Genomic DNA, 20,813 nt, shown 5'->3' with positions numbered 1-20,813 from the left:
CCTAGCAGTGCTATTGCTGGGTCATAGGGGAGTTCTAGCGTTAACTTTTTGAGGAATCTCCACACTGTTTTCCAGAGGGGCTGTACCAGTTTACATTCCCACCAACAGTGTAGTAGGGTGCCCGTTTCTCCACATCCTCGCCAGCATCTAGAGTCTTTAGATTTGCTCATTTTAGCCACTTTAACTGCTGTGAGGTGGTATCTCAGTGTGGTTTTGTTTTGTATTTCCCTGATGAGGGATGCTGATCATTGGACCAAAACCAATTCTAAAGGACAAGTGCTATGACGTAGTACTAGGATAGAAATAAAGGGCTAAAGAAGAAGTAGGACGGAGGTCTGGAAGACAGAGAATTCCCTTCATATTGAAGGGAATGGAGCAGTTTGGAAGGTGAGCCAGTTTTGATGGGTGGGCAGCTTGGGAAAGAAGAGTGCCTGCATCAGTTCATGTTTGAAGCAATGATAGGAAAACCATCTACAATGGCTGGGTTTATACAAGCTAAGAGAGGTTAGACAGCAGGGTTAGATTTATAGATCCAAGAAACATTAACACGGAGGGGACAGATCTAGTCATGTTAAATCAGAGAGAAATTAGGATCCTAGGGGGGCAGGATGAGGGCAATCATGGTCACTTGGATGATACTCACCTAATGACCCTGTTGAGAGTAGGGTGCATCTTCTATTTGCCTTTGCATTCCTGACATCAAGTACCATAACTAGGTTACAATAAGAGTCCTCAATAACTACTTGCTAAAAGAATGCTCTTTCCTCCCATGCTGTGTTAATTCACGGCAATCCAAGAAACTCCGGAGAGGACACATTTGAAGTCCTCACTGGGGATGTGAAGGTATTAGAGCAGGGGATACAATTTTCCTTTAGACATTGAGGATCCATCAACCTCTCCTTCTCTCTCTTTTTTTCTTGTCACGTGAAGAAGAGCAAGTGAGATGTTAGTGCATCTTTGATTTGTAGAGTGACCTTTGGTGGAAAGGAACAAATTAAGCACCAGCAGTCCTTTTCTCTTAAACAGCAAAAAGGAAACAAACTCAACAGCAAACTTGAAAAATATTTACAGTGTACTTGGTGTTGTGTGGGACCTAAAGACACTGAGTACTGCCCTAGACAGTTTATAATCAAAGTGACAATCGGTTCTATGAAAGCCAGTCCTGTCTTTTTTCCTTGGACTGCATTTTTCTTTGTTCTTGTTGGCTGGCATCGTCCATCATGGCGCCACAATATGGCCTTAAACAAACCAGCCTGCTACTTCATAGTCCTTAGGAGTAGCCATTCCAAATGTGCAGGTGTGAGAAGAGCCCAAGACTCTATAATCACACCTCAAGCAGATCTTGATTATCCCTACATTCAAATTATACTGTTTTTTGGAAACCATGAGATTTTTTTTAACAATTTGGAATTTCTGCTGGTACTCACTTTATTAACTCTGTACATCCTGTCACGTAGATCTTGGCAAAGTCTTTGCTTGTGGAATTCCTAAAGTCAAGAAGACCAGCCAGAGTATTTTCCTTCTTCCAAACCAGGCTTTGAGGGGAGCCTGTGAGTGTGGGTTTTGTACAACAGCCATCTTGGGTGGATGTGAGGTTTTAAATGGCACCTTTCTTTGCAGGTAGGTTGGCAGACAGAATCCTGTTGGCAGAATGGACGATGTCAGGCTCTAAGCTGAGGGCAGGAAACCCCATTTTGAATGACTTATTCATTCTTTTTTGAAGGGTGGGTGTCTCATTGACCTACTCAGCATTCAGTGAGTTGGGAGGATTTTATTTGCTGCCTCTTGAAGAATTTTTTTGGTAAAAAGTCAAAATTAAGAAGTTTATTTTTCCTTTTTGTCTTCTACTGTTTTTTTCTTTGACAGAGAGTAGATTCACAGCCCAAAGCTTGGGCTCGGCATCTCTCCTTAGGGCCAGCTTGTCCTATCTGTCCATGTATTTATATTGCCATGACACCCTGGCTTCTGTTTCCCAAACACGTGATGCTTTTAGCTCAGACTTGGCCACTGGCCGCTGCAGAGCTCAAATGTTCAGAGGGAGTTGAAAGGGAAATGTTTCTTTGGGCCAGGCTTCTCTCTGGACATTTCACACTACTCTCTTTTTCTTCTTTCCCTTGTCCCCGGCCAAACAGGCATCATGACCTTCATTGAACGACCAGCATAATTACATGGCACATACTTGTGGTATTCCTAAATTGGGGCATGATTACATGATACATAGTACCCCATGAGTTGGATGCCTCTAAGAAGCCAAGCTTCCATGGTAAATTCTACTTTGGAGAATGAAGTGTGATGAGCATAGTGGAAGGTACCTATAGATTGTCATTCATTCATTGAATACACACTTACTGATTACTCACCACTGACCAGTCACTAAGAACTCTGAATTAAAGCAGAATTTTCTTTCAAGTTTATTTATTTTTAAGAGCTAGAGGCAGACCAAGACAGAGCATGAGTAGGAGAGGAACAGTGAGAGAGGTAGACAAAGAATCCAAAGCAGGCTCCAGGCTCTGAGCTGTCATCTATGAGCCAGATGCAGGGCTTGAAATCATGAGCCATGGGATGACAACCTGTGCCCAAGTCAGATGCTTGACTGACTGAGCCACCCAGGTGCCCCAATATTTGGAGTCAGAAGACCTGATTGTGTCTTGGCTCTGCCACCTATTGACTTGGGAAAATCAGAATAAGGGCAACATCCAGGGGCACAGAGAAAGGGCTGGTTCTTTTGACCTTGGATACTTGGAGAAAACATCGGAGGAGTGAGTAACACTTGAGCTGTTTCTCAAAGAATCATTGGGACTTTGTCAGGTGTACGAAGTGAGGTGGGGATAGCTTTTAGGTGAATTAAGTAGTGAAAGGAAAAATAACATGTAATGAAAATGTGCAACATCTTAAGGGAATTCTGAACTGTTTGGGGAGGCCAGAACATAGAGTGCATGGGGAGAAACTTTGTGTGTGTGTGATGGAAATATAATGAACATGCAATATCCTATTGGTTTCAGGCATGCATCATAGTAATTCAATATTTTTATATGTTACAAAATTATTCCTACAATAAGTCTAGTTGCCACCTGTCACCAAAGTTATTACAATATTATTGACATATTGTAATATTGACATAAGATACAATATTATCTTCCCTAGGCTTGCTTATTTTATAACTGATAGTTTGTACCTCTTAATCTCCTTCAACCATTTCACTGCCTCCTGCCCCAACGCCTTTCTCCCTCTGGTAACCAATAGTTTGTTTCCTGTGTCTATGAGTCTGTTTCTTTTTGTTGGGTTGTTCTTTTAGATTCCACATGTAAGTGAAATAATACAGTATTTGTCATTGTCTCTGACTTCTTCCTCTTAGCATAATACCCTCTGGGTACATCCATGCTGTTGCAAATTGCAAGATTTCACTTTTTTATGGCTGCGTAATATTCCTTCACACACACACACACACACACACACACACACACACACCAATCTTCTTTTTACACTTGTCTATGGATGGACTGGTACTTGGGCTGCTTCCATATCTTGGCTATTGTAAATAATGTGACAAAAACATAGGGGTGCATGTATCTCCTAGAAATAGTATTTTTGTTTTCTTTGTATAAACATCCACAAGTGGAATTTCTGGATGGTATGGTAGTTCTATTTTTAATTTTTTGAGGAACTTCCATATGGTTGGCTGTGCCAGTTTACATTCTATGGGGGGAAACTGAGGATATTGCTGGAGAGATAGATTGATGCGAGGTTGGGAAAGCCCTTGAATGCCTTGCACAGGGGTTTCGATTTCAGGCTGCTTCCAGGAGTGTTCTAATCTCAGTTTTGAATGAGATGCATCAAAAGATCATATTTACATTTTTTATATTCCTGGCAGTAGCACTGAGGTGACTTGGGGCAAGGAGGCAGACAGATGGCTTTTTCCTAGTCCAGATGAGATTAGGCATTTTTGTTTTCATGTCTGTTTCAGTAAAGCACCACGGAGGCTTCTGCTATAAGGCAAGTCTGGTGAGCATGTGTGGATGAGTAGTGGAGGACTGTCCTAGCGACTGAGTGACAACTGGCTGGTTCTCTGGTTGTATGTGCCTGAGAAGTCCCAGAGGAGAGGGCAGGAGAGAGACCTGAGCTTCTCTGCTGTCAGGTTTCAAAGGCCTTGATGGTGAGGGCCCAGTCACCTCTGTAAGGACAGCATTGCTAGTCTCTTGGGGCAATCGCTTGACCCTGATAGCACAACAGAGCACTCACTTTGCTCCGTGTGAGCCTTTGAACCTCTTTGAAGACCAGAAGATTTTTCTCTCTGCCACAGCCAGAATGTTAGTACACATTTGTGTACTTTTGTCATTATACTCCATGGGAAATCTATTCTTGACTAAAATCTTAGTCACACACTTGGCTGGAAGCCACTGTTGTTACATTTATTGGACCCAACTGGTGCTATGTCAAGCCTAGAGAATAAAAGTAGTGATAACTGTGATGTCAATCAGAACTAACTGCTGAAGGAATAGTATTATTCTATGTGAGGCTAAAGGAAAGGATCAAAGGTCTGGCCATTACGATATTGTGGTGAAATGGGTATTTGTTGCAGGATGATGCAGACACTAAATAGTGTCACTAGGGTGAGTGAAGAATTCTATTGTGGTGACTAGGTGGGAAAAGGAACAACAAAAATACAGTCCCTTAAAAATCTATGACTTTTTATTTTATGTGGAAAAAATGCCTTAGTAGCAGAAGTTCTGGACCAACTGTCAGGAAATAGTCCCATTTTAAATCGAAATCTGTGAGGTAATTGCTATAAGTGAAGTATGTACAGGATATAACAAAGCCATAAAGGAGAGAAGGCATCATTTAGAGTGAGGAATATGGCAGGAGTCGGGGGAGGGTTTATTGAGAAGGATATATTTGAGGTGGTTTGGATAGGATGGTTAAGCCAGTAAAAAGCGACGAAATGTTTCATGCACCTGTAATTTCAGTCTCTGCAAATTTATTATGAATAATGTGAGGTAAGGGTGCAAATTCATTGTTTTACATGTGGTTATCCACTTTAAATGATCAGTTGATAAATTCTCCCATTTAAAAAATGTATGTGTGTGTTATACACACACCCACAGAATTCTGAAATAATATACACAAAATCTGATTATTTCTGAATGGTAGGTTAATGAATTAAATAATTATTTTCTACCTGTAATTATTTAATTAATTAAATAGTTTTGAAATTTTATTTAAATCCAAGTTAGGTAACATATAGTATAATAATGGTTTCAGGAGTCGAATACAATGATACATCACTTACATGTAACACCTAGTGCTAATTCCAAACAACTGCCTTCCCTAATGCCCACCACCCATTTAGCTCATCCTCCCCCACCCAACACCCCACTGGCAGCCCTCAGTTTGTTCGCTGTATTTAAGAGTCTCTTATGGTTTCCCCCCCTCTCTGTTTTTATCTTCCTTTTCCTTTCCTTCCCCTGTATTCATCTGTTGTGTTTCTTAAATTCCACATATAAGGGAAATCATATGATATTTGTCTTTCTCTGACTGACTTATTTCATTTAGCATGACACACTGTAGTTCCATCCATGCTGTGTGCAAATGACAAGATTTCGTTATTTTTCATCACCAAGTAGTATTCCATTGTGTATATATACCACATCTTCTTTATCTATTCTTCAGTCAATGGGCATTTGGGCTTTTTCCATAATTTGGCTATTGTTGATAGTGCTGCTATAAACATTAGGGTGCAGGTGTCCTTTTGAATAAGCATTTTTTGTATCCTTTGGATAAATACCTAGTAGTGCAATTGCTGGGTCATAGAGTAGTTCTATTTTTAGTTTTTTGAGGAACTTCCATACTGTATTCCAGAGTGGCTGTACCAGTTTGTGTTCCCACCAGCAGGGCAAAAGGGTTCCTCTTTCTCCACATCCTTGCCAACAGTTGTCATGTGACAAATGACAGTGAGTTAATTTTAGCCATTCTGACATGCTTTTCTACCTGTATTTTAACAAATGTTTTATGTGATAAGAAAAACCAGATTATTATTTTTTAATTAATTAATTTTTCTTAAATAGTTTATTGTCAAGTTGGTTTCCATATAATACCCAGTGCTCATCCCAACAAGTGCCCTCCTCCATGCCCATCACCCCCCATCTCCTCTCCCCCATCCCCATCAGCCCTCAGTTTGTTCTCAGCATTCAAGAGTCTTTCATGGTTTGCCTCCCTCCCTCTCCCTCCCAATTCCCCCCTTCTTCTCCTTCATCGTCCTCCGTTAAGTTCCTCTTAATTGTCCTATACATGCAAACATATGGTATCTGTCCTTGTCTGCCTGACTTATTTCGCTCAGCATAACACCCTCAAGTTCCATCCATGTTGCTACACATGGCCAGATTTCACTCTTTCTCATTGCCTTGTAGTATTCCATTGTATAGATAAACCACATCTTCTTGATCCATTCATCAATTGATGGACACTTAGGCTCTTTCCATGTTTTGGCTATTAGAAAAACCAGATTATTTTTGTTTAAATGTTTGTTTATTTATTTTGAGAGAGACAGCACGAATCAGGGAGGGGCAGAGAGGGAGAGAGATTCCCAAGCAAGCTCTGCACTGTCAGTTTAGAGCCCGATGTGGGGCTCCATCCCACAACTATGAGATCATGTCCTGAGCTGAAATCTAGAGTTGGATGCTCAAGAGACTGAGCCACCCAGGTGCCCCCAGATCATAATTAAAAGAAATTTTTTTTACATTTATTTATTTTTGAGAGACAGAGCACAAGTTGGGGAGGGGCAGAGAGAGAAGGAGACATAGAATCCAAAGCGGGTTCCAGGCTCTGAGCTGTCAGCCCAAAGCCCGATGTAGCGCTTGAACTCACAAACTGGGAGATCATGACCTGAGCTGAAGTCGGATGCTTAACCAACTGAGCCACCTAGGTGCCCTGATTATTTTTTAATGGGAGAAGAAGCAGTAAGAAAAACTCTTGGGTCATGTTCTTGCTTTAGTATGTACATTAGTTTGAGTATCATATTGTCCTAAGAGGTAAGGAGAAGGCTTTAATATATGCCAAGTACTTGAAGGGCATAAAAGGTACAGGAACAGACTGCACACATGTGCCCCCTGTTTGGAATAACAGGCCTTATCAAGAACCTGAGGGAAGGGCTTGACTTCTTTCCTCTAGACAGATGCAGACGTGGTCTCTGAGCTGAGAACCTTTGCCCTGAGTGGGATTCCAGGGCTCCTCAAGTCCCCCGAAGCAATAGCTGTTTAACTGGAGACATGTCCCAAACACTTCTATCACTGGTATAGAACCAATCTGATTATCTAAACCTGGTCCCTCTTTTTATAATATGGAAAAACCCGTGCTCATAATGACTGCATAGTTAGCCTCAAGCCTCACAGCTAGTTAACAGCTGAGCCTAGATTAGAATCCAGGTCTTCTAATTCTCCGGGCAGTGACTCTCTCCAACCCCACCCACATTGTGTTTGCTTGTGTTCACATCCGCTGTCTTATAGATCCTTAGCACAGCACAGCCACGTAGTATACCTGGGAGTGGAAAAGGAGACCAGAAGCTAAGGCCATGTTCTGGAAAGTCCCTAAGAACAAACATTTATATGACTACATAGTTGAAATGGTGAGAGACACAGTGAACTTCCTCCTCAAAGAAACTTTTTTTTAAAAAACTCTTGTTATTTCCCTTTAAAAGGCTTATTACTGCCGTGGGATCATAAATCATCACAAACTAGTTATAAATAACCATCAATAGATGGAAAGATCTTGCTTAATAGGAATTCTTGTGAAAAGAAGTTCAGAAGAATTCATTACATTTTCCCATCCTCAGTTAGCATTAAAACTTAGTGAACGATTGCCCCTTTCCTGAGATGGTGTTGTCTTGAAATCCCACTGTACTTTAAACTTTAAGACCACACTCAGACTATAGCCCAGAGTCATGTTTGTCACTTAAGGTATTGACAGTTTAGCACCCAGAGAGTTGCCAACCAAGACGCTGACACATTCCAGACTCCATATTGGACAGTGGGTGCTTGTGGGTACACAGTGCCATGTGTCTTTTATTTTCCCTTCTAGTCATGAGATACTACAATTCTGAAGTCATGGACTGAGCAGAGCTTTCTAAGACAAAGTCAGAAACACCAGACCTTAGAGTCAGGAGAAAATGCAAAATGTCACCGTTTAGACTAAGGAGAATAGCAGGAGATTGCTAAGGGGAAAAGATTTTGAGGTCTTATCTACCTGATTGCTTTATGTGGATTTCTTCTGTCCCTGGTCCACAGGTTAATTCCTGCATGTCCAGTTTATCTTTTTTTTTTCAAAAAAGGAAAATGCAATAGAATCTAATAAAGTATATTCTGAAAACACTGTATCTGGCCTGTCAAATCATTATTTTACCTGCTTATTGAATACATTCCAGCCTTTAAGTGCTAGGAGGATTTCTGATCCGTGCCTGGCAACCCTGTGAGCCCTTTTCAAACACATAGTGCGCTCTTAAGAAGATTTGGTTAATCAAAATCCACTATTGTGAAACTGGGAGGACTAGATATATTTGCAGGGAAAAAAGTTGTGGCTTCTTCGCATTTCTCTCAGAGCTTTCCAGGCTCATCCAGCTCCAAAGAAACAGGGACTTCAGGGACAGTTTTCCATTCTTGAATTTAATGAATTGCCCATACTCCTGTGTGATGATGCTCAATGTTCTTTAGGCTTTCCACTTGATCACTTAGTTGACTATCAGCAGCCGAGCACTGGGGAAAAAAATGAAGCATCCAAGGTATATAAAGCCTATCAGGTATGGATTGCAACTTGTATATAAAGAAATGTCCCATTGGTTGAGGGGAAAAATACATATAAATACTACTTCCAAACCATATTGAGTTAGTAATCACACACTCTCACAGTAATCATAGTGTGCTTTTATTAACAATGGTGCTATGTGGAATTCAATATGAAGTAGTTAATCAAGAAGATCTCTACCCTCAGGGTTATGTCAGCTCTTAGCTTAAAAGACTGTTAGGCAAAATCGCTCATTATCTTGTAGACAATACCCTGTGAACAGCCGTCTTGTTATTACAAAGCTTAGTGAAACATATTTAGATCATACGTGAGAAATAAAGCTGGTGAAACAGTGTCTACTTATGCAAAAAAACAAAAACACAATCTCCCAAGTTTATTGCTAACAGAATAAGGATCGTGATTATTCAGGGCTTGGGAAACAAGGGATACATAAGCTTAGTGCTTTATTATCTCAAGGGCGTCTGGATTAGTTGGGGATGCAAATAAAAGAGGCAATAGGAAGAAGGCAAAAATCAAATGACTAATAGAGCTAATGGTGTGTCTCACTATGATATTATAAAAGTACTACCAGTTCTACCAGTTTATTTTTGGAAAATGGATAGAAGTTTAAAATCTATTTATGGGGCTCAATTATTACCCAGAAGAGAAGGATGTTTTTTGCAGCAAGACCAACATAAATATCTATGGGTTTAGTGAGTCACAATTTTTCCTGCTGAAGGCTGGTTTTAGAACCTCCCCACAGGGACCTCTGCCCACACTGCTTAACTGTTATGAAGAAATGCAAGCTCTTGGGGTCTTTTTTACTATCTCTTTCCCCAGCCACTGGGACTTTGTGTTAGAAAAAGCTATTCTGATAATGACGATGATTGATGATCATGATAATCATGTCCAGCACTTTGTAGTCTATTAGGTGGCTCTTTAGCACCCAAACATTTAGATTGAAAAGGTCACAAAAGGTGTCAGTGAGAACAGGCTAGACATAAAGCTTGGGCTTTCTCTCTGATCTTAGAATATAAGTAGGAAGATTCTGGAATCCACCTTGGTAGCAAGGCATAATGGTTAACAACCCTGGCTTGGATGGGGGTCCTGAATGGCTCAGTTGGTTAAGTGTCTGACTCTTGATCTGAGCTCAGGTGTTGATCTCAGGGTCATGAGTTCAAGCCCCATGTTGGGCTCTAGGCTGAACATAAAGTCTACTTAAAAACAACAACTACAACAACAAGCCTACAACAATGGCTTGGAGACAGATCCAGCTGAGTATATAACCTCTCTAAGGTGGTTTTTCTGTAATAGGGAGATAATACCTTCGGCTTTATGAGTTTGTGTTGTGGATGAAAGGAGGTTAAATGAATGGTTCCTTGCTCAATTACCCAGCTAATGCTCCCAATTCTTTTTGGTCTCTGCTGTTATATTGATTCCTCAGAAGAGCTTGCCTTTCAACTCTATGCCAAATATACTCTACCCTTTTGCCCACACCTCCCTAGCACCTCACTCTGCTTTAGCTTTCTTCATAGTAGTTATTGTTACTCAAAACATATGCCTTTGTTGGCTTTCTTTTCTTTTTTTACTGTGTCTCTCTCCCTCATTAGAATGTATGTTTTAGGTAGGCTGGGGCATTTTAGCCTTGTTTTCTCTTTTGGGAGTGATATCACGTAGGAGGTACTCCATAAATGTGTTGAATGAATGAATGCGATAAAGAAAATGTAAAATGCTTTGCACAGTGGCTGGCACATAATGAGTACTTGAAGGATTGAAATTTCTACTACATGTTATATGTGGATTGGCACTGGGTAGAGCACTCTTTTCTGAGAAGAGTGATCTCATTCTATTATTGGTGAGGCCAGACAGAATGTGGAGGGCCCAAGGGGTGGTGATTGGGTGCAGTGTCATCTACAGATCATTATCAGGCTTTTGGTGGTACAGAGTCCAGCCAACAGGATCTGTCTGTTTCTTGAGGGCCTTCTTGAAGCCCTCCATTCTTTACTCAAGTCCAGTGAGTGTCTTTATGACCATTATTTTAAATTCTTTATAAGGCATATTACTTATCTCCATTTTGTTTCAGTCTCTTGAGGTGATTTTTCCTGTTCTTTCATTTGGGACATGTTCCTTTGTCTCCTCATTTTGTCTAACTTTCTGTGTCTATTTCTATGTGTTAGGAAAGTCAGCTCTGTCCTGCTCCTGAAAACAGTAGCTTTATGAAGAAGATGTTTTGAAGTGCCCTACAGGGCAGTGTTCCCTGTTCATCAGAACATTGCATTTCAGGGGTATCCCCTTGTGTGTTGTGTGTGCCCTACTGTTGTGGCTGAGCTGCATTTGCCTTCAGTTCAGTCATGTGCAGTGGCTGAGCTCTCCACACATGGAAACCAGGCAGTGCTTGGAGGTCACAACAGATACTCTGAATGTTCATTTGGGATGTCATCAAGGCCAAGACAACACTGGCCTTCTCCATGGTACATATCACCTGCTCCCACTTTTCCTTAAGTTATGGGAATAGGGAATGATCTTTTGCTTTGATACTTCCCTTCTGGGCTAAACGTACATAATGGATATTTATTTTAAAGTGCTGCATAGAAGATAAACTCAGATAAAATTTATCATCTTGAACCTCTATATAGTGTTGGCTGGCCTCCATACTTACGATAATCTCAAGAAATCTCGAGGGTGCTAATTTATATCCAGGGAATGATCCTTGCCTCTTCTACTTTGTTTCTCCAGATGCAATTCAGATGTTCTTCCTGTGTTAGTCATGGTCCTTGAGAAGCAGACAGGAAGATAGTATTAACATTGCAGGGATTTTCTTGAAGGGAATGCTTGTGTGAAAGAACCTAGAGAAGGCTGGGTTAGCAGTCAGATCACAATGTGGGCCTGACTCAGTGAAGGGTATAAGGTAAGAAGGCTTGAAGGGAGCAGACTAGACCACCAGGCAGTCTAAGGAAGCATCAGCAAAGCCACTGGAAAGTCCTGTGCCCGAGTCAGCCATCGAAGAAGAGCTATGTCTCCCAGGATGGAGTCTTCCCGTCACACCCTATCATTGGCAGTAAGCAGCCCTTGGAAAGTGGGGTCATCGTGCAAACAGGATTGGAGTTAAAAGTGCAGTAGTTGGGGCTCTGGTTTAGTTCCATTGTCTGTAGAAGGAGGTGTGCAAGGCACACTGTCATGCCCACTATACTCCATGAAGCTGGGTGATGCCGTAACCATCCCCTTAAGCTGCTAGCTCTGTGATGCGGTACCAGGCTACCAAGTGAGAAAGATGGTGTTAGGCCTCTCACTAAGGAAAATACAAACTAAATGGGTTAACACAGACATGATAATGAAGACGTAAATTCCTTCTTCCAGAAGCTGTTCCAGCCACAGTGGTTCTCAGATATTCCCTGAGTTGGTCTGTATCCTCTTAGATTCCCCTATATCCCTCATTCCTAGGATGTAGCTTGTGATCAGTATGGCTTGGTAAGCACCAGTTCTGACAATTACAGCCTTAAAAGATCCAGATCCACTAGTCACTTTCACAGGTCAGTCTTGGTGTATAGACATGCCCACTTGTCCGATCTTGTTCCATCGTGATGTTTTCTATTAAAGGAGCTGGTAGCTCCTTCTTGTTCTGGCCTCTGGTTGGGATCATCCAAGTCCATCCTCATGATCCTCCTTTAAGGAGAATCTCAAGGAATTGGAGTTGTAGTCTCCTAACTCTCAGAAGGTCGTTTGGATTCCTTATGAAAATTTCCTCATTCTCTCTCTAGCACCTAAACATGTTGATGTTAATAACTTCTGGGCGAAAATTAGGAACACATGCTTTGCTATAGCTCCACTATACTTGCTAGCTGAGAATGAGAGCAGTTGAAATAATATCTCAGACAAATATTTTCCATAATCTGTAGAGAGTAATCAATACTTGGAAGGAAAGTTACTTGGTGACAGTGTCAACATTCCATTTTCTGAAGCACTCTTGTGTGCTCAACTTCACGGTCTCATACCTTTTCAATATTTCTCAACCACCAGTTTCTGTGATTTCTTAGAACCAAGAGGTCTTCTTTGTGCAGGTTTATGTAGCTTTTCTTTTTCTGGAGCTTGGGTATAATGGGGCCAGTTCTAGTGAAGCGAGTTGAGTAAATGACTGCCTTTTTTCCCCTAGAGCCCTGTCTTTTTGTGAACATTCACTGTGTGATTTGTCCATGGGAAGATACAGCTGTTTGCAGGCAGCCTTTGTGCCCCAAAGCAAATGGAGAGAATCCTTCCTGTGAACTTGAGAACACATGCTGGGGAAGGGAGGGGGGTCTTTGTTTTTCACCCTTGTAGAGCTTGTTGCTCCCAAATAAGTGGCTGTAAATGGAAATGAAGGGATAAGAGTTTGTGACTAATTCCTCTGGGGAGCCTAAATGTCCCCACTCCTGACCCCAGTGTGTTGCCTCCCCCGTCTTTCCACTGTAAGGCTCATAGCAGCTTTATGACAAGGTGGGTGTTTGTGATCCAGTTCAGGACAGGGACTAATCCAGTCCTCCCTGGTGCTGGTGTTCTTTCCATGACGGCGCTGACGCTCAGCCAGTGGAATCCCAGTGAGCTCAGGGAACAGGCGGTACATATCAGGTTGATTCAGCTGAGGAAGTCATGGCCTTGGTTTAGCCTTATAAGGCTGTGGTTCCGGTGGAAGCGAGACTGTTTCAGCTTGAAAATCCAAAGCTCTAAGCATTCCCAGATGACATCTGTAGTTTTTCCAATACACATTTGGCCTCCTTAGTTCCTTGCAGTGCTTTGATTGTGCAATCACAGTCTGGCACATTCTTTGTCCTGTGAAATCTGTACATTTTTTTGCTCAGATATCTCAAAAATAATCATTGAAGCATTTTGATCAGGGTGGTTTATCGTAAAGCAGAATCACTCTCCCCAACATTTCTGGTAACCAGTAGGAGGAGAGTGACAACTTAGTAAGGAGAAAGGTATAGTGGAAGGAAGGCTGGCCTTGGAATTGGATAGACCAAGGTTCAAGTCCTGACTTCCTTTTTTGACTTGCTGAAGAATCTTAGGCTCTCAGGGGCTCAGATCAATCTTCTGTAAAATGGAGAAATTAGTGTTAACTTGGTGGAGCTGTTAGATTTAACTTAAGAGTTAAGTAAATGGACTCAGTAAGCTTTGTATAAATATATATGTGATGTGATTGTGTGTGTGTGTATGTGTGCTGGTAGTGGTGGTGGTAGTAGTTCTAGTGTAGAGATGGGAGTGATTATAACCTGATTATATTTTTAAGGAATCTTAGCTCTCTTTTAAGCCTTTAATAAGTCACACACATGCTCACACATGTACACACACATACACTCCACAGACATGCTCACACATACACGCATTCCTTGACGACCTCTACTTTTGATAAATAATTTGCTTCTGTGGCTGGCTTAGACTCTGTGTTTGTGAGTTATTTCTTAGACCCTCAAGCTGTGGGTGTCTGAACTGATTTCTGTGTTGATATCCATAGAGTAGTCCTCAACTTTTCCTTTTCAGCCATCAACTGGTAGCAGGTACAATCAAAAGATGACAAATTGTTTCTAACTTCTTCAGTAATATCTAAGATCTGAAGACATAAATCATTCTGAATCCTAGTTTAAGATATTTGGAAAGGAGAGAAATATTTCCCTCCAACTCTTGGAACATTTCCCCATCATTGCAGCACTCATGTTGTTTCCAAATAGAGTTGATGATAGGCCTTCTTTGGCACAGTGAGAAAAAATACAGTCCTTTCCCTTATGAGGTCTCTATGCCAAAATATTGGTCACCAGGTTATTAGTGCATTTAGTAAGAGACTTTATGTCTTATAATTATGAAATGGAACCTCAAGCAATGTACTAGGGGGGGAAAAAAGCTAACTCCTGCCTGGAACAAACTTTGCAAATTTGACTTGTCATTTTTTTTAGCTATTGATATATTGAGTTTTGTTTTAATTTAATTACTCAGCCAATTGATTAAAGAAAATATTTATTGATAACCTACTGCTTTTTAGGCACCATGGAAGTACTGGGAATACAATGATGAACAGTGACAAAGAAAATTACTGTCTTTTATGGAGATTGTAGTCCATGAATAAAGAAACAAGATGCAAAGGAATAGAGAGAAAAAAGTATAGGACACTGTAAGAACACAGGGGAAAGGCATTGCTTCTAGAGATGTGGAGAGAGGAAAGCAAAGCATAATTTGGGATCAGAGCATGATTTAGTGTGGATGGGTCCTGAGTGCAAGGGAGCAGGTGGTCATGGGTAAGGCTATAGAGGGGAGGCCGGGCCAGGTCATCAGATCTTGAAGGCCCTAAAAGCTTTTGTAGAGCATTTGATTCTACTGTGAGGCATTGGAGGAATTCACAAAGAATTTTAAGTGTGTGCAATGTGGGAGGAAGGTCAGGATTTTGTTTTAGGAAAGATCAGTCTGGTGATGACGTAGAATTTGGGTTGAGATGGCTTCAGTCTGGAAGCTGAGAGGATATTTGGGATTCGCTGCTGACCTCAAGTTGGGAAGTAGAAATAGAAAGGAGTAATGGACTGAAAACATTATTTAGCAGATACAATCAGTAGGACTTGGTAACTTAATACATGGACAGACTAAAGAAAAGAAAGAAGACAAGGATGATGCCAGTTTTTCTAACTTAAGCAACCGGTTATATGGTGGTGCCATTTTCTCACACAAGGAGCATAAGAAGAGGAACAGCTTTGGAGGAAAGAGTGAATTTCATTTTGGACATGTTGAGCCTGATGTGTCTCTGAGATCAAGTGGAGAAGTTGAGAACACAGCAGGATATTCATATCTGAAACTCTGCAGAAATATCAGGCCTATAAATAGAGGTTTGAAAGTAAATACAGTGGTAATAATTTCAGCCATGAGGATTCGTCCACTAAGAAGCTGTGGAGTGAGAATTATACCAAGGGCAGATCCCTGAGAAATGAAATATATCAAATAAGGGCAGGGGAAGGTCAATGGCCAATAGAGAGAAGAAACAACCAGAGAAGCAAGAGAAAAATGGGCAAGTGGAGTCCAGGAGAGAAGGTTTCAAGAGGTAGTGGTCAAATATGTCTAGTGCAAGTTAGAGGTCAAGGGAAATAGAGATGGAAAGTTTCCTTTGGGATTTACAAAGGGAGGGGTGTTGTTTATTTTGGCAATAGCAGTTTAAGAAGACCAATTGGTGAACGAAGCCAGATTTCAGCGGGCTGATGAGTGAGTAGGAGGTGAACAGGTGGATGAATGTGCGAGGGCAGTGAGACAGGGCAGTGGCCAGAAAGGCACAGGGGAGACAGCAAATTTATAGTTCTTTTCTTTATTCTTTCTAGTTAAATTTTTAAAGTTAAGAGAAGCTTGAGAGTGTTTAGATGCAACTGAAAGGGAGCTGGTAGGGAGAAGTCAAGCTATGAGATAGGTGTCTAGAGACAGGCAGTCCCCTGAGAGAGGGGGGAAAGTTCCAGATCATCTGTGGATGAATTAGCCCCAGAATGGGGGCACCTTTTCCATTATAAAAAAGAGAAGGAATGATGCATACACACTGGTTTTGGCACATATATATATATATAGTACCTTCAGCTTTATTCTTGTATTTATATATTATTATTACTTTTTAATAAATATATAGTCTTAGTAATTTTTTAACATTTATTTTAAGAGAGAGAGAGAGAAGGAGAAGAAGAAGAAGAAGAGGAAGAAGAAAGAGAGAGAGAGAGAGAGAGAGAATACTAAGCAGGCTCTGCACTCTCACTGCAGAACCTGATAAAGGGCTCGAACCCACAAACTGTGAGATCATGATCTGAGCTGAAGTCAAGAGTTGTACACTTAACCAAATGAGCCACTCATGTGCCCCTATATATTATTTTAAAATGCAAGGATTTATCTACCTGGGCATTTCCCCTGTGTGTTTTAGGCTATCACTTGGAATCTTTAAAAAAAATTTTTTTTAAGTTTATATATTTATTCTGAGAGAGAGAGAGAGGGAGACAGACAGACAGACAGACAGAGAGGGAGAGAGACAATCTCAAGCAGGCTCTGTGCTGGGACTCTCTCTCATGAACTGTGAGAGCATGACCTGAATTGAAATCAAGAGTTGGATGCTTAAGGACTGAGCCACTCATGTGTCTTTATCACTAGTTCAAATCTTTAATGACTCATCTATAAGTTCTGGAGGACTGAGTATCTCTTTGTTCACTTTGTCCTGCAAGGAAATGTCTTGCCTTTGTTGAGCACATGGCCAGGGACTAGGGCACAGCCTGTGGCCTCAAAATGGAACAAAATGCAATTAGAGCCTGGCCCTTATTCCTCTAGGGCTCTAACTGGTTGTGAAAATCAGCCATTGATGCTACTCAGTACTCTATGTAGGTTGGTGCTTCTTCTTTCATTCTTGAAAAATACTTCAAGAGCTATTTTCAGCTCACTAAGGGAAGGGAGTCTAGGTTAGTTTTACTTAGTTTTTAATTCCTCAAGCAGTTTGAAACCTTGGCAAATATAAGACTTGTCTTCTTAAGAATAATTTGCTTTAAATTAATTTGATTGGCTTGGCTCTAAGGGGATTTATCTCTTAGGATAAGACTCTCTCGGCATCAGTGGCATTGTGGAAAATAAGTAGCTTCTGTTCCCTATAGAAATATTATTTATATGTGAGAAGTTGGGCTACAATGAGTATCAAAGACAATTTTGAGTAGGGGAAAAAAAATGCCACAATGTGGCCATGGTGTCTGGAGCTGTTGTGGAGGGTAAAAACTAAGCCCTGTATGTGCTTTCCGTCACCAGTTAGTGGATTTCCCACCTTTTCTCCTATCCCCCCGTTGCATAGTTTGGGCTTCACCTAAAATGTATGACCCAGATGAGTAGCTGGATGGTCCAGACCATGGGGCACTTGGCCACTGGGAATCTGTAACCAGGGTAGAAGATTTTTTTCAGGCTGTTGTCTCTGAGAGGGCAGCCATGCCTTGTCTCTGAGAGGGCAGCCATGCCTTGGGGCTACTCTCCATGTCATTGGGCAAACTTCTAAAATCTCACTGGCTTCTAGGTGTGGTTCTCAAGCTTGGTTGCATGTTAGAATCATCTAGAAAGGTAAGAAAAATACTGATGTACATGCAGGTCCCACTTATTCTGACTGAATTGCTCTAAGCTACGTTCAGGGTACTGAAATAAAAAAAATCTCTCTAGATGAATCTGATGTGTAGTTAAGTTTAAGAACAATTGCCAAAATCACTGGGACTTTTGAGAGGTTGGCTGGGCTAGAGAAGACAAGATGCCAGAGAACCACAGATACCTGACGAATTTTTAAAAATACATTTTATTATTTACAAGTCTTTACAATATATGGGCTCCTATACATGTCTTTTTCAGGGCAGCATTAATGGTTATTTCCTGGAAACTCTTTGGGACAGAGTTTATTTGTTATCATGGCTTACTCCAGGCATATGTGTCAGTATGACAGTTGGACAAAAGAAAAGGGACTATCTAGGGGAAACAATTTGGTTTTCATGTGAGTAGCCTCTGTGAAGAAGTTGGAACCTGAGGAAATGTAGTGAGCCTCATATCAGCAGTAGTTGATAACATTGTTCAAAGGTGAGTTTAGAAATGGTTTCTTTGAGGGATCAGAGTTCCTGAGGAACTGGAAGCAAAAGCAGGACTCCACGCAGACCAAAAACACGCAAGGCTGTATGTTCACATCATATACCGTTTAATTCTAGCATGCGTATGGAAATAAGCCAGGTAACTCCCTGGTAGGTCAGGTGTTACTTCTTAGCATGACTTGTATGCTTAAAATCTGTATGAGCTCTATGGTAAAGAACCTAGTAGGGGGCGCCTGGGTGGCTCAGTCAGTTAAGCGTCCAACTTCAGCTCAGGTCATAATCTCATGGTTTGTGGGTTTGAGCTCCGCGTCGGGCTCTGTGCTGACAGCTAGCTCAGAGCCTGAAGCCTGTTCCAGATCTGTGTCTCCCTCTCTCTCTGACCCTCCCCTGCTCACGCTGTCTCTCTCTCTCTCTCCTAGAAATAAATAACACATTTAAAAAAATTAGAAAATAAATAAATAAATAAAACATTAAAAAAAAAAAAAGAACCTAGTAGTAATTTATATTGGAGCCAAATATGAGTTTTTTAGGGGAAATAAATAAATCCAAAACACATCTTCTTACTTAATTCAGCAACGCTGTGGTTCATTGAGAGGGTATCAGAGGGGACTAGTGTCTGAAAAGCCTTCTTTGTGACTCCAACAAGTCTTGTTATGAGCATGATACCTAAATTATCTCCCTTTGGCTACATTCTGACTTTTTCCTCAGGATTCTTCAAAGATTTACTAATATGCTATTAAGAGTCTTAGTCTTTTCATAGATAAGAAGAACCTCAGAACTAGTGGTTCTTCAGAAGAAAGTCTTTACATATGGAAACCAAGAGCTTTTCCTTGGCGGACATTCCATTTGTTCCTTTAAGTTCCAGATTGCTTATCTGGTAACGAAGTTTATTTTCATCTTTTCTTTGGCATATCTATGATTGATTTTGTGATTTTCTTCATGTGGGTTATTCAGAGCCACAGTAGCATTGTTTTACAAGTTAGGAGATCGTTTGATAGCTCTTCTCAGCTTTGTCTTCTAGGAGTTACATTAATCTGTCCCTCAAATACCCTGAGAAGGAAAAGATGGTGGTTGATTCGAACCTCTCCTTCATACAACTTTAGTTTCTTTGGAAGCCTTACACTGAACGTGATTAAGGGCCAGTGATCTTTGTGAATGTGGTCAGCTAGAAAATTTTTCTGATGAAAAAGAGATTGGGAAAAGTTGGCTGCCATTTCATGATTTAATCCATGATGCCTCATGCCTGTCTCCTGGCAGCCATTCAGCATTAGAGCTTTTGATAGAAGAAAATATAGTCAAAACACAAGTCTCTCAACTCATTACCCTAGAAATGTTGGCTATTAGAATTTAGAGGAGGTCTTTTGCATTTTTCATAGCAGGGGCTCAGTGGCTGGGCAAAGTTTGAGTCACAGAGGAACTGTGGGATCAGGCAGTAATCTCGTTACAGGAAACCCACAATTCAAAGAAAAAACAAGACTTGCAACAAGATCAACTTGTGCTCAACTGATGGACTCCTGAACTTATCATTTTCCCTTTAGAACATGTCTGAAATGAGAGTCTGGGGTAGTTTTGAACCTTCCAGTGGAGATTAAGTGGCCTAGTGGTGAGGGTTGGAAGTAAATAAACCCATATATTGCTCTAATCAATGGGTTAATTTTTTATGGTGTGGACTTGCTGGCAGTTGAATAAGCCTATAATGTCCTCAGAAAAATATTTAAAAATTTTAAGTAATGTGTGTAGTATTGCAGAGGAGACTTTATTTATTGATATATAGTTAAGATAAAAAATGTAATATAGCAATATATGTGCCCTTCATTAATGCATTAAATAAGATATACCATTGGATCTAGTAACATAATTTCAAAATAGTGATGCACAAAAATGGTATTCTGAGATTTCTGTAGCAGCTGTGATGTGATGTGTGTGTTTAAAATGTTTGAAAATTTCATGCATTCACAGAAGGAAGACAGTGTGAAGACACTGGAGAAAGATAACCATCAATAAGCCAAGCAGGAAGGCATTAGAAGAAGCCCTGCCAACACCATGATCTTGGACTTCTAGAATCGTAAGAAAATAAATTTCTGTTGTGTAAGCTACAGCAGTACAATAAATAGTCTGGTATTTTGTTATGATAGCCCTAGGAAACTGATATGATTGACAAAACCACTTAAGTGTCATCCTCATGGTTTCACTACGGAGGAGTCCCCAGATCCCTTTCCTTAGCCCAGAAGGGCAGGATAGTGGGAGAAATGACCTCCTGTTTATTAAACACATAGATCTTTTTGAAAAATGGTTCTTAAGTAGGGTCTACGGAAGGCTTCAAGGATTCTTTCTTTTGTGTGTGTGGATTATTTCTTTATTTTTCTAGCAGTAGGGTTCAGAACTTCCACAAGGTTCTCAAAAGTTTATGACTTGCAAAGAGTTTGTAACCACCATTTTATTTATTTTATTTTATTTTTTAATGTT

At 40.7% G+C, this 20,813-nt stretch overlaps 1 long non-coding RNA gene across 1 annotated transcript in view; it reads left to right on the top strand.

Moving 5' to 3' along the window:
* Positions 1 to 20,406, top strand: part of LOC120232193 — a 76,214-nt gene extending 55,808 nt beyond the window's left edge. Inside the window, exon 3 of the long non-coding RNA XR_005528517.1 lies at positions 20,307 to 20,406. This is a non-coding gene — a long non-coding RNA (uncharacterized LOC120232193). The remainder of the gene's footprint in view (positions 1 to 20,306) is intronic.
* Positions 20,407 to 20,813: the final 407 nt, after the last annotated feature.

The sequence above is a fragment of the Hyaena hyaena genome, unplaced genomic scaffold (genome assembly GCF_003009895.1).
Source record: "Hyaena hyaena isolate Hyena2069 unplaced genomic scaffold, ASM300989v1 scaffold_70, whole genome shotgun sequence".
Lineage (NCBI taxonomy): Eukaryota > Metazoa > Chordata > Mammalia > Carnivora > Hyaenidae > Hyaena > Hyaena hyaena.
Note: the sequence above shows the minus strand (reverse complement) of the source record. Positions and strands in the feature narration are given on the sequence as shown.